Here is a 15,356-nt window from a genome sequence, read left to right as displayed (position 1 = left end):
CTAAACAAATGAGGGATGAGCAGATAGTAGATCTTCTGTGGTTAAAAAATTCTGTAACGTGCTGGATGAGAGCAAGAATGTGTTGTAGATTAAAGCTGCAAACAACTTTGTTATGTAAGGATGTGGTGGATTTGGTTGAAGTAGGGTTGACCATCCCAAAGATTTGCACGTTAGCTGCCAAACCAGCTACCAGGAAATGTGACCTGTGACCTAGTTTTGAAACTGTTGGCCATGCTAGTGGCAAAGAAGAAATATCTGTTTGACAGAAAAGAAATAAGGGTTAAAAGAGGTTGAACAATGGATGAAACGTTAGGTCACGTGACCCATTGATTTCTGAAGGGGGATTTGTGTGGGTCGCAGCGATGTTGCTGGGGAAGCCGACAGGAACACGCTCCAGTGTATATCAGTCAAAGTTAGCTTTGGTTAGCAGCTCCTTCAGCGGATCCCCGCTGAAATATCTCCAGAGCTGCTGGCAGATGATTACAGCAGAATCTACCATTTAACATGTTCTTGGCAGTGAAATCAACAATTACTGTCAGGTTTAGCCAAGGCTGCATTACTACATACGCGCTTGCTTTGCTAAGCGGGGTACACAATTACAGATGAGGAAGTGATGGTGGCTACTCACTGGCAGAGCCGACTGTCAATCAGTCATATTAGAAATAAATATGCGGCCCCTCTGGGCTATAAATATTTATATCCGCTCTAAAGATGGACATTTTAACACCGGAGTGGAGATTGACTCACTTTTGCGGCCAGTCAAGGAACTGCAAGAAACATGAGCCTCAACCCCGAAGCTCCATGTTTGGTGCTTGAGTTAAACAAGAGTTTAACTGTCTTGGCTTACAGAGTGATAAGGAGCACCAAGTTCATTATGGTTTTGGTTTTGGCCTTTCATTTTGGTCAGTGTTTTTTGTTTGTTTTATTTTGGTCTTTTTTTTTCTTCCCCCACACTAACTACACTACTAAAAACTTGCTTTCCATCTCCTGACTACAAACAGGAAGTTGTCAGGTACAATTGCATGACCTGTGGTGGTTTAAAAACAAAAACAAATTGGGAGCTGTTTGTAACAAATAAGTGGTATCAGGCGCTGCGTAAAATATCTCTGTACCCTAATTTTTGGCAGAAATAGCAAGTATACAAATGACTTCCAATACTGGTATCAGAATAGGAATAACCCTTCATACGGCAGCTTTAATGTGGAGCAATTTTATTTTTACCAGCACTTATAAGTTGAATGTACTTTTCATGATAAATACCTTTTTTAACAAGATCTTTTGATGTGCATTCATCTGTGTGACATTTTAGATCCCTGTGAAATCACAACAGCTAAATAAAAAGCAAAAGTTCTTCACAATATTCAGTATATAATTTTATGATAAATTTAATTTAACAGCAGATTCTTCTCTTCCCTAGGCTTTACCCAATTGAGTCCTGGCACTTTTCTTCCCTCTACTTTTCCCCTTCTTTCTTGCAGATTTTACAGAAACATGCTGATACAATTAAACAGTTCTATTCGACTTTGCTTACACGTTGAATTCCTTCATCCAGGGCATGATGAAGCTTTCAGGAGCTGTAATATAATTGAGCTTCAGTCGGCAGAAAAGCCTGTAATTCATTACTCAAGAAAATAAAACCAGGAGTCCTATTTCAACAGCCCAAGCAAAGCCGGAGTGCTGTGACCCATTTCCTTGCTCCTGGAACTGTAAATGGCCTGAAATGAATACCTGTTTTTCTACGTCCTTCAGACCTTTTTTCCTTCAAAGCTTTTCAAAGTGCAGATTTACATTCTGTCTGGTTTGCGGTTGCTATTTTAGAAATGTTTCTTGGGGGTGGAGGACACCCCTCAGCTTGCCTTGGCTATGAGCACGTTCAACAGACTCGCTTATATGAAAAATCACATACACACACACACCAACACGTGCACGCCATTCAGGCTTTAACCACTCCCCCAGGAGCTTCCAGTGTTTATCTGTGGATAACCTTGGTTTTTGGTTTGTTGTTCTCTCTCCTCATTCAACATCCAGGACAATCTGCCTGCTCTTTTCCACTTGGCTTGATTGGAGAATGAAACTTTCTCTGGGAGAACACCTTCTAAATCTCCGTGTTGCCAAACTGTAACCCCCGGCAAAAGGTGGGAATCACCATTTTTTCGGGGGTGTTAATTTAGCTGTTCTTATTTGTAGAAGAAAAAAAATAAGACAAAAAGCAATTTGATCTAATAATGACTGAAGCCAGCTTTGTAAAAACATACCTCAAAATATAACTGTGTTGAAATGGTGTATGTGTATTTATCAATTCAGGAGACAAAATAGTTAAAATGTACAATATAAGCATGTCAGATTAACATCAGAAAAGGCAAAAGTATTATTATAAATGGTAGTATGTTAATTTGCAGATGCCATGCATTCCCACTCTAAATGTCCACATATTTGGCCAAACAGATGGAGCTTTACTGCCTGAGATGCCAATTTAGATGCTCATCTACATGAGTGATGTTGTTTTTGCTGTTACAATTGTTGAACAGTGGAATTTCATATATTAAAAATACAATATCACATTATATGATACTGCATATTGCAGGTTTTCATAATATTCTGCATTCTGAATTTTCTTTTCCTTTTTCTTTTTAGATGCATTTAAAGGAAAAAGCTAAATCAATAAATTTCATCCATGAAAGGTTAACAAAATAAAGCTGTGCGTAAACTATTGAGAGTGAAAGTTTGACAATCATGAAAATGTTAGTTGTTCCCACCTTTTCGAGGAAAACAATCTCCTCACGTGTAGCACTTTCGTAAATGATGAGCGCACGTTCTGTGAATGTTGCTTGATATTCTGTCTTTTCAATGGTTGAGTATATGGACTATTCATTTCACAGTATGCAGATGCCTTTTTTAAACATGCATCTATGATTTCAAACGTATATTAAAAGCAATATATCCCCTGGCTGTCCCAATACATGGTGATATAAGTATAAACCTATCTTCAGTGTTTTCTGCATGTTGTTGTCTCCAACAGGTATTATTCCTGATAAAGAGGTATCTCCAGTTGTAGCTGGAGACAATGTAGTTGTCAGCGGCATAGAGTTTACTTTGGTATGTCTCCACTTTATATTTAGCCGATGTAGAACAATGCTTTTTCCCCCCTTTTTACTTGTTGTTTTATTTTCTTGCATCAGACCTACCATATCGAGCCACTTTCTTACATCACTTCGATACTTTGTTGACACAAGACGTGACATTACCTGAATTAGTCATCTTGTTCCTGGCCCGTGCCTTGATGGTCCTAGATACTCTGCTACACACAAATCCAAATAAAATCATTTTCCTTTGCTCACTTAAGTTGTTTTTAAGTTTTTATTTTTCATTTAGTTTATTTCAGTTTAGTTGTAATTAGTTTGACAAGCACATCAGTAGTTTTAGTTTTGTTTTAGTCTCAGTTTTTGAGGTACTAACAGATATTGACAAAATAAAAGAATCTGATCAACAATGCCATACAGTAAAAGAAAATATTTTTATTTTGAGTAATCAGAAAGAAAATTATTGATTTATAAAAATGAAGCTGAAAACCTCAAAAATACAAGGAACAAAATAAGAAAAAAGTAAATGTAACCTACAATTCTATTTAGTTTCAGTTAGCCTCTTTAATTTTAGTTTGTATTTAGTTTAGTTTATTTATTTTTTTATCTTTATTTTTTAATTTTCAACTTTCACTCAAGGGGTTGATTTAATTACTCTTAAGTTTCCGTCTTGGTTAACTATAATAACTCTAACACACATTCCTTCAATCAAATCAGAGTGTTTGTAAATCCCGAGTAGCTGTTTAGCAAGTAGGTGATTTATTGGCAAATCTACTCAAGATTTGTGAAGATTTTAAAAATGAGTCTCGATATGAAATATTCTTTTCATCCAAGCGTCCACAGCACTGTCCTCTAATCCAGGTCACCGGAAGCCACTGCCCTGCATGTTTAAGACGTCTGTGTGCTCCAGTCCACTTGATTTATATATATATAAAAAAAAGAAACTCCTCAGCTTGTCATCAATGTTTGCACAAGTCTGTTAATGGCCAATTGATAAAACATGGTGGGTAGGGATCATGCAAATGCCTTTATTAGACATGCAGGCGGGACATGCAGTCGGTACTGTGGACCTGAACTGGAGAACATTAATCCAGAGTGTATGACTGGCAGTACTAACAGCAGTTGGATATGTTTCAGCTATGCTCCTCAGAGGTTTACGCCATTTCTGTGTATTTTTGAGAATCGGCATCCTCCAAGAGTAATGATTTCATGTTTTATGCCATGGGTTTTATCCTCTGGGTGGGGATAAGAGGAAATAAAATTTTCTTGGTTGAATAGCAGACACTCCCTCATCTTAAACACAGTTAATAACATAATTGAATTAGGAAAGTTTTACTGTTATGCATTAGCTATTCTTATCAAGCATGCTAAAGAAAATAACTTGTGGGTGAGTTATGAAGCCAAGAATTTCCTTGATAAAAACCCACATTTGTAAAAGGACAGATCATATACCCTGCTGTTAAAATGTTTGTTAATATGAAATGTCAGTGATTTCCCAATAGCACGATGTAAAGTGAACGGTGCAGCTCTCAGCTTGTTCAGTGATGCTGACTCCCCGCGCTCCGTGGGGGACCTAAGACGGTGGATACCAGGCACCAGGAATTCACAGGATTGTGTAATTATTTGGCAACGTTCAAACAGACAGGCATGGAGGAGTAGAAGATAACCCAAGCTTGTTGCCAACAACATCAGAGCTGATAGTGGAGCGTGTACTAACAAGAAAATAAAAGGGGGGGCTTTCACAGAATACGACCACCGTCTATTTTTAATTATGTTAAACTCCTTATCCTTGTGGCCTGTAGATCTCTACACAAATTAAGGAAAGAGAGGAATTGCGTTGAGAACAGGGAGTGAGTTCTTACCAACATAGATATTTGACAGCTCCTCAGTTTTATTGATATGAACTTTGTTAAACAAATAGTCCAAAACATGAATCATTTTTAAAGCATCAAGTCATTTTTTTCCTCAGATTTTTTTAACGCTGGTGATTTAATGTCAACCATTCATATATAATTGGCTCTATTGTGGGTGAATGGATGTTTTTCTGAAAGGGGTAAAATCTTAAATTAACTATAAAATCAGATTCTGAGTTAAAGTGCTATGTTTTGCAATACATCTTCAACACACCTGTATTCAGCAATGATAACAAGGGTATTTTAGAGTTTGTCACTTCTTGGAAAGCAATAAATAAATCACATTTTTGCTCATCCTTCATTCCGATTTTTATTTACGTTGCCCATTGAAAACAGCTTTCTTAAATTTAGCAGATCTTGTTGTTCATTGAGCAGCCCCACCGGCGCAGACCGGACTTTTCAACGGTAATGTGGATTCAGCCATTCCCCAGTAGCAAAGAATATTTGATCCAAACATGGCCCATATTTGCCTTGGCTGATGATAGGTAAAGGTGAGCGTGACTGCCTGAAGTCGGGCCCGTATCCATTGTCCAGGTCTGTGTTTTATTTGGGCCTATGTGCCATGCCTGGCCTTAGCAACACTTGCTGTTAACCAAAACTGGGTCGTGGACCAAATAACACTTGCCAGTGCTGTAAGTGAGCCAAAGGTGCCGATGGCACGCCACATTAGGCTGAAATTTGAATGCTATCCGTGATATTTTTAGCAAGAGACCCATGAATAGTCATAATCAGAGTTATCCGTACAGTTTATATTGTAGATAATATATAGGCAAATATAATTGGTGAGGAAAATCGGCACGGTATCTTCAGCAGAGACTTAAAATCTGTGCATGTTTTCAGGCTTTTTTCTTTAAAAAATACAGCAAACATGGAAAAATGCAACTTCCAAGTTAACAACTATTTGCTCATGATCAATGAATTAAAATAGCAAGATAGTATCCAAAGGCTTGTCTGCTACTCAATATAAATTACTTCCAGTTTTAGTTGTGTTTTTTTTTTTTTTAACAACATGTCTGAGTTGAAAATCTTGGGAAACTTTTCTGGCAGCATTGACATGATAGATTATACGAACCAGACAACTGGTTCTGCTTTAGTTCGTATTTTTTGGTTGTTGTTTTTTTTTTTCTTCTTTCTTTTCAATCTTAAATCAATATTTAGGTACGGTCTTTTCCTTGGAGCAACAGTTAAAAGATTGTCTCAGATGGAGTATATTTAGGTGCCAGCTTGTATAAGAGAGCAGTTCAATGAGGTTTTAAGTGTTGTCTGTTTTCATTTAGATCACAGCCCTGTTATTGCCAACTACTTGTCAACTGAAAGGTAATACGCACATATCGAGAGTTGTCTGTGAAGGGAAGTGTCTAAGATTGATATATGAGAATAGCCACCATCACTGGGAAAACAATCGGATTTGAATATTACTGATTTTATGGTTTATCTTTCATATTTTGAGATGTAGAAAAACAGTTTTTGCTGTTGCTTTCTGCTTCTATTCTATAGGAAGTGTAGCTTAAACCACCGTCATCGTCATTCTTTGAGCTGCCATTCTAGAAACTTAACATAATCTGCTTGCTAATATGATTGTTTCACCTGCTCAGGTAACCTTCTTACGGTATTGTGGCGTGTCTTCTCTTTAGCAGCATTTAGATACATAAAAAAAATACTGAAGTTGCGACTATTTGGCGATAAGTAAGGTGGCATCTCTTTTCTAAAAGCCATCACGAGTTTGGGGCGCTGCGTTTTTTATCTTCATGTTTTGCTTCGTTTCATCAGATCCAGCTGAACGCTGCTGTGGTCACGGAAGGAACTTTGGAATGCTGCTGTGAAAATATGTTCTCCACAAACGGATGTTTGCACTACATGTCGTTGCACATACTAATGAAACAAGAACAAAGAAGATGCGCAATTTCATGAATGTGAATTGGGGCACTTGAAGGAAAAAAAAACTTTACTCTTGAATCACAACCAGAACAAAAACTGACAGGAGAAAAATGCAGGGTATCAACTACACTTGGGGAGATGACCAAGGCTCAGGTAAAGGGAAGAGATGGGATTACAGTTCCTTGGAAAGGGCTGCTAACAGTAGTTATTAATGCATACGAACATTATGGAAAAATTACATTTGCTTTAAGCATGCACATCCTTTGCCAAGGGGATAAACGGACACCGGGCTATGGCGGTGTGTGACCACTATAAAAGAATCTCTTACTTCTCTTGAGAGCTTTTTCCCGAGAATTGTTTTTAGTCATGAAACCACAAACATTTGAACATAAAATCCACAACTTTCCACAGGAGATGTGTGGAGGTGAGTGCAGGTGCTTTGTGCTTAAGAACATAAATGAGCGTCGTTGCTCTTCGCTTGCGATGTAAGAGCGAACTGATCCCGTTTAAAGGCTTACTGCTATAATCATTAATCGAAATAGCTCCAAGTTTGATTCTATCCTGCCTTAATGTTTATCTCATTAAATCCGTCTTGACTTGCGCTGAAAAGTACATGTGAAGTATTCTCACTGGATAAATGTTTTCCTTGATATATCCCAGTATTTGAGTGGGAAAACGCATATACATGGTTTATGTCTGTACACAGTGTTTATACATCTGGCCCCAGGTATTCAACCCACGCTTTATTATTTGCTGATGACTGAATGACTGATATTGTGCATATGAATGGATAATAGTTTGCATCAGGAATCAATGTAATTTGTCTTTTTGTCAAGATTCCTCCCCTCTCAACTGTCAACAAACCCTTACTCCTTACTCAACCTGAATTATCTAATGGTGAGAATATTCACATCAAGATGGTCTTGTGATTTTGATTTATTAAAGTTTCTGTCTTTGTTTGCTACATTGTTATGTGTGTGTGTGTGTGTGTGTGTGTGTGTGGACTTAAGCGTGGAGATAAACGCTGTTTACATTCCTTCGGTGTCCAAACAGCAGAATCTTGCAGAAATCAAGTCTTTCCACAAAATAATGAAAACCAGACCATGATCCATCTGAGAGCTTTCTGTGTGCTTTCTACTGCAACAATTCTCTATTCTTACCCTCAGTTACAGTAATCGGGTGCATTAAGTAATTACATGGCGAGAATTTGAGGGTGTGCGATTAACTAAAACCATTGGTTCTACTTGCTCAAATTGATTCTTATTGTGATTATTTGTCTCACATGTTTTGCACATACCTTAATGATATCTTTGCTGCATGGGTGGAGCAATGCTTTGCCTCATATAACCTGGGAAAAAAAAAAGAAATTGAGTTGCTTTTATGTAAATTGCTGCTGAAGAATATACAGTAGTTGAATTGTGCTCTTAAATTTTTGTACAAATGTTCAGCCGACTTTCCTTGAAGAAAGCCTTTCATTTTGGTCTGGCTGTTCTGCTGGCAGTGGGAGTAATGGACTTATTGGTTATCTGAATAGTGAGGCAGGAGCTATGCATTTTTGTGGGAAATCACCTGTCAATTATTCAAGATGGAAAGCAAAAGAGCCCTCTGGTACGCTCCCGTCTCACAATTCATGTTGGCATGAATTGTGTGGGATGTAAATGCTGAAATGGTTGCCAGTAAATGGGCTGCTTTTAAACCGCAGATGTCAGGCTGTCCCTGAATTTAAAATTGAGTAGCCTTTCAATCACGCGTTCACATCAGGTTCATGTTGGCAGTCTCTCTCTTGTTTTGTTATAACCAAACAAGAACTGACTTATCTGAATGTATCTGGATCCATTTTAGTTGATCCAGACATTCGGTTGTGACTTTAGGCTGTTGGAGGAAGCAAAAATACACATACATATTATTATTTCTTTATTATTCCTTTAACATTGTTGCACTCACAGGAGACAATTGGGGAAAAACAAAACGGCACACATCATCCTCTTTTACTTTTACCATTCACTGTCAAATTCCTTAACCCCGCAACCCACAAATCCATCGACAGTCTCAATCTCCACAGCCATGAATCTGCTGACTTTGACCCGCGTCCCTGCCAAGCATGCCAGGGCTCCAGGCTGTCCCGCTCTGATGTGGGACACCCACCCTCATACACCGTTTTTTTTACATTTCTTAAAAGTACACAAATTATATACATAAACTAAACACTGATTGTGAAGGCAAGAAACCGACTATGAAGCCTATGTCAGTGCCAGGCTCGATCGTCTAGCTATTGTGGCTATTTATTGCACATAATTAGATTTGTTTGTGGATTCAGTGACGTTTCCGCATAAGATTCATGTTCATGGTTGTTTTGAGGTTTGGACTTTTGCCAAAATGTATACATGTCACAATCAGGAAGTTGTGGAGAGAAGCAAAACGTCCTCCATGATCATTTATCAAAAGGCATTCTGGGGATATGTTTTCTTGTAATGAGTTTGGTTCATGCAAAATATACTGACAAGATGGTGTTTTTAATACCAATTCACTTGAGCTAACCCCATTCCCTTCAGCTCTGCTGCCCTGACTTTTATCCTGTACTATGGTCACTTCCAATATTTGCGGCCGGTTAGAATTTTGCCCTGGGTGAACCAATGGTTGTATAATATGATTGAATGGTAAAAGTAATAACTTTTGATGATAAAAGTTACACTTACCTATGGCAGACATGCCTGCTCATATACTGGCAGCTCACAAAAAATATACTAAAATTGGAATTTCGTTATCTGATTTGATTTAAGAAAAGCCTGAAGTTTCTTTAAATGGTCCTAATGACGACGGGGTACCACACTTCTTTATTTAACTTTCATTCTGTTGCTGTTTTTTCTTTCTTGATTGAATGTTTTAATTTGGTTTTAAGAGAAGACATGCCATTTTTCAGAACTGACTTCAAAAAGAGGGAAAAAGGAGAAAGAAAATCAAACCACCCTACTTCAAACATCAACGGAGCACAAATTGTCTTCTCCACGTAGCTTGTGTTGCCTTCTCATAACTCTCATTTCATTGGTTCCTCAAATTTTATGCAAGTTAGTTGTAAAAAAAACCCACTCTGCAAGTTATCAAGATTGTTGTTGTTTATTTTTCTTCTACTGAAACATAGAAGTTTTCATGATGCCTTCCTGAAACTGGTGCTTTATTGATCAAAAGCAGAAATCCGGCAACGCAAGTTTATGTATAGCACAATCCAACAACAAAGTGCTTTGGAGAGACATAAACGTCACATAGTAGAAATAAAAAGCATGATTTAATGCTCTCCTGGGGTTGGTAGAGGGTGAGCAATGCCCAGGATGGACTTAGGCATAAGCACTGGGTGATTAAAAATGGGGGAAAAATCTGGGATAAAAATTTGAAAGAAAAAAAAAAAGAAGCATGATTTAAGTTAAAAGAAAAAAAAATAGTTTCAGTAATAGTCAAATGAGATGCAAGAAATAAAGGTTGTAGTGCATAATAGTACTGGAGATTACTGAAATGCAGCAGTAAATAAAAAAGGTTTTTTAACCTTGACTTAAAACAACTGAGTTTCAACAGCCCTGATGCATTCTGGGAGTTTGTTCCACAGGTGTTTGGTTCTAACCTTTTGCCTCAAATGCTCATTTTAGCTATTAATTTAAATTGTACAACCTGAAAGCGGTTTTCTTTTTTGATTTATAGTATCCAATTTACTGGAATGTTAAACAGGATTATTGTTATCTTTATCCCAAGAGCTGTGCGTTTCCTGTCTTCTCTCATGGCCAGTTTACACGTGCCAACAGGATGTTTTGCTCTCAACACATGGCTCATGTTTTTACTCGTGTTTCGTATCAGATTGCTTTCAGCTCTCTTTAGTCCTCGATGCGACTTGTGCTGAGTCTGTTAGTCTTCTCATTGTTCAAAATTTAATAACCAAACAGGTTGAATTTTTTTGTAATAATGTGGATGTTGTTTGAATTAAGCATGTGACAGTTTTAGGATGCTAAGCTGTTGCAAGTGGTACAAAATGGGAGTTGTTTTTTGTTTGTTGTTTTTCCTTTTGATCCAGTTGAGTCTTCCTACTTTCATAAAATAATTTTCAAGTTATTTCGCTTAATGCAGCCTGTCACTTGTTGAGTTGAGCAACAAACATTTTACAAGGTAACTCTGATGTGATCATGTGACTATGCTGATGTTAATATGAAGCACCTGGATTTCCCAGAATCTTTTTTTTTTCTTCTTGACTGTAGGAGATGAATGACTTTCAGTCTGAGGAATAAGTCAATTTTATCAATCAATGTGAATTAATAGTTTAGCGATGCTAAAGAATGAAAATTTATTTAATTTATTTAATTTGCATTTGCAAGAACGACACACTGCTGCTGCTTCCATGAGCTCCTGTTATTCCTCCACCCACACCGCAGAAAGTAATTACAAAAAAGTATTTTTTTTCAAGAAAAATAGAATATTGTTTTAGACCATTTTGATCATCTTAAGAATTGTAGTTAAGAACATTTTTCTTACCCCATTGGGAAATATATTTGTGCCTAAAATAAGACAATTTTGACTATATTCATGGAATATATAAGCCTTTTTTTGTAGGGGGAGGGGGGTTGTTTGCAGTGCAACAGTTCTCTTCAAATGGACAAATCCACACTATACTGAAATCCCAGAGTATTTCTTGTTACTGATATGAGTCTTTTTCATTATTCTGAGTGACTTTTTGGTTGTCTTTCCATGAAATTCTTCACCAGTAGAAGACAATTCCTACTGAATTTGCGTTGCATTAATAGAAGAAGAAACGAGAGAAGAGCTTTGCTGCTGTACTAGATAGTTTCTCTGCCGCTAGACAAGTGGGGAATAAACAGTCTAAATTCTTAAAGGAGATACGTAAGGAGGTCTTTCCTAATCTTGGACAGCTAAAGGCCCCAAAAAGCACTTAAGGCAGAAGCTAAATAAAATGAATGTAAACTTTGTAAACCTGCTGTTACTGAGATGAACCATGCTTTCTTTGTTTGATTGCATCTAATTGATTTATCCTGATATTGTGCATCTTATTTTGTGTGGCACGTAAAGCTTAATGCAAGTGAGACAACATGTATAAAATAAAGAAGATGTTTTAATCTTGGATGTATTTTGGATAAACTACTTGTATAGCCAATCAGATAAGTTTTTTTGTCTGTGGATTACTGGGGAAACATTTGAGCCAATTTAAGTTTTTAGATTTAGTCTCCATCATTGTTTATGACAAGCTTTTATTCCTTTCCATAGCCTTATCGGTTGACTGTAATCGTATTTAAGCATCGCATTTGCTGGCATGCCAAATGCGTCAGTGCGAACATCAGACCGTTTATAACTTAAAAAAACAAATTATAGCTCTTGAAGCAGTTAAAGAGGAATCCAGCATTCCCTCTTTTCTTTATTTCATCATCTGTGACGGTTTATATTCTTGTTGCTCAAGGTCAAAATACCTATAACTGTGTTGATATCTCAAAGCAGGGGATGTCATTCTAAATGATGCAACAGGAACATGACCATAGTGAACGGGCCATCATTTCATACTTTGCTGAATGTGTGTCCCTTTCAATGTGAAATACTGAAATGGGAATTTGCTCAGTCAAAGTAAGATTACATATGTAAAAATAACAAAAAACTGTTTTGAATATTTTAAATTCTAGACTTTATACTACTGCAAACAGCTCTTTGTTATATAAAGATGCTATATTTACTAGTGAAATAATTTTGTGTCTGTGTGTGAGTCCTCTGTTATTGCTTGTGTTTTTTCTCTCAGATTTAAGTTGCTTTGGATAAAAGCCTTTGCTAAGGGGTGTTGTTGGTGGTGGTGGTAGTAGTAGTGTTTGAGCTTTGTGCTTCCACATTTTGGAAACGTCTAACTGCAGAAGTTCTTGCATGTTGGTACGTGCAAGTTCCATCTCATCCAGTACGGTGAACTTCCAGAGTTTCCTCCAATGAATTACCAGTGTTCATTCGTTTATAAATCCTCTCCCAGACAGAGGAAGAGGAATACAATCACATCCAGTATTACTTTGGTTTCTCAAATAGTCGTAGGAACTGCTTAAGGGGCCGTGAGGTACATTTCACATATGGCCTGTTTGCCGATGCTCTGTGAAACCCTGTTGGGTTTTAGTTTGTTTGTTTGTTTATTTCTTTTTGTAGTATTATTACTACATTTTTCAAGAATAACAAAAATGACGGAAGCACGATGGGTGAAATATTATATGTCATGAAAACGGTTCAATTTTAACACTACATCAGCAATCAGTTTCTATTGAACTGCGTTTTCTCAAACAAAGGTAATTTTATTTGTTTGAAGTTTACTTCAACAGTTTCTTTGAAAGCAGGCCTATTTTGTAATTCTTATTATAATAATTGCTATGACTTGTAATAGTTTTTCTACAGTACTTTACGTAGAAGTTTCAAAGCTGAAATTCCAGTGTTCAGTACATAAAACCTGCGTGTCATCAATGTGTAGGTGACCATTTCTTCGTTGGATGTAGACTAATCAATAAGAATAACTAAAACTCAGCAATACTGTCATTTATAAATGCAGTATATTGTATCTGTGCATTGTGTTTTGAAGGATTTCACATAGTATTCTGAGAACAATAGCTGTCAAGGTCATTTACTAAGTTATAAGTTTAGTAAATTGCTTAATCTGTTAATTCATACCTATGTGTATATTACTACCATAATGCATAACTATTTGATATGAAAGTTTGTTCTTTTTGGTTTCATAATGTTTCCTGCGAGGCCCCATGCTTTACATGGAGCCTAATGTTGGGAATCAATGAAATGAGGTACTGGGATACGGTGAATGAAATGTTATTGTCACATAACTATCCATCTTTCAAATGACAGACTAACTGTAATCGCAGCTTACAGTTGTCAGAAGAAACCATTTAAGCTGTGAAGTCTTCCTCAATTTGTTGTTTTAAAGTTAATCTGTAGGATTTATAAATGTGAAATCAATTACTTACTATTCAGATAATCACACGTGCCGACGAGTGAAATGTGAAATCGTAATGAGCAGGGTAATCCTTTATTTTTTATTTTACAGCAGCAGCTTCTTGAAGCATCTTTTCTCATCCCAGCTGGGCTGTATTAGAACGAGTAGGCGATAGTTTGTTTCAGACAAGCTTTTAATTGAACCGTGGTTGTTGTTTTTTTAGGAAACGCAGCTTATGCTTCCTATCAATCGTCGACAGAATCCATCTTCCGTTATTATTCTAGGATGGAAAGCGTGGGAGATATGTACATGCACGTAATCAGACTCACCTGTCACGCCAGACTCCGGCCTCACGAGCTGTAGTCTAGACGTGTCCAGTAGGAAGTCTGTTGAGCACAAACACATGTTAAAGGCTCCCGATGGAAGCACTCGGGTCCTAATGTCAGTCTGACAATGAATCTGATTATTATTATAAAGGCTTTTATTTTCTGTTTGTCTTATGAAGAGTGGTCATGACGGGACAGACAAGCACTTTTCACCCCCACATTTCACACGGTGATTAAGTACTGCTTGATGATTAAAGTTGCTGGAAAGTCTTCTATTAAATTTTAGTTACAGTTGCTAACTTTTATGGAAGAAACAAAGGTTTGAGGGTGTATTTCATCATGTGGTTTCTTTTTTCCTTTATTTCAGTGTTTGTTCTCTTACATTTTTTTATTTCTATCCCCAACTAAAATCTGCTTTCTTGAATCCTAAATTTAATATAAACGAATTAAAGTGTTGCATCCTCAAACCACGATGGGAACACCAACTATTCAACATTCAGCCTATACTCAACTGATTCATTATTCACTTAATGATTTTTAGCTACTGTACTGGGCTCTACCGAGGAGTTTAAACTCCTCACTCTTCAGTTCATTGTAGTTCGATTATCGAATGTTATAATGCTTGCACATGATAGACTGTTGTTTTCCTTCTAACCATAACACCACTTGGGTCCTTGCACTGAGGTAAGCACTTATGTGACTGAACTGTTTTAATCTCCATGGACTTTGCTGCTGCGGCCAGATTCAGACAGACAACAACAGATCCATCCCAAGAACACTGGCTTTAATGCATCATTAGACCTTCCCCGTATTCCCAAAAGATGGAGAAACACGAGAATTCTCCTTGGATAACAGATATGTATTTTAGATCAGCAAGAGCTGCCACAGTTTTGAAAGACTTGCAGATGTGTTGGAGTGACTTCAGGCTTGACTTTCTTTGCTTGTTGGCCTTGTGCTGCAATCCAGCGTGCAGCATGAGCCGAGCGAGTTTCTTGGCATTTTCACCTGCTTGGAAACAAAACTTTAACATGCCAGAGCTATTCTTATTTATTTCTGTTTACAGGTGATTTAGGGCAGCTTTTCAGATTTGGAGACTCCACGTGCTGTGGTAGTCGAAGGGTGAATGTTTACACTTGGCAGACAAATTTAAGGAGAGCATTTTTTTAGGAAGTGAGAAGCACCGTTTGACCAAAGTGTGGTATAA

At 37.3% G+C, this 15,356-nt stretch overlaps 1 protein-coding gene across 2 annotated transcripts in view; it reads left to right on the top strand.

The window, feature by feature from the left end:
* Positions 1 to 15,356, top strand: part of LOC133463440 (protein bicaudal C homolog 1-like) — a 72,694-nt gene that overhangs the window by 10,368 nt on the left and 46,970 nt on the right. The gene's annotated exons all lie outside the window — the stretch shown is intronic.

Source organism: Cololabis saira, chromosome 17 (genome assembly GCF_033807715.1).
Source record: "Cololabis saira isolate AMF1-May2022 chromosome 17, fColSai1.1, whole genome shotgun sequence".
NCBI lineage: Eukaryota > Metazoa > Chordata > Actinopteri > Beloniformes > Belonidae > Cololabis > Cololabis saira.
Note: the sequence above shows the minus strand (reverse complement) of the source record. Positions and strands in the feature narration are given on the sequence as shown.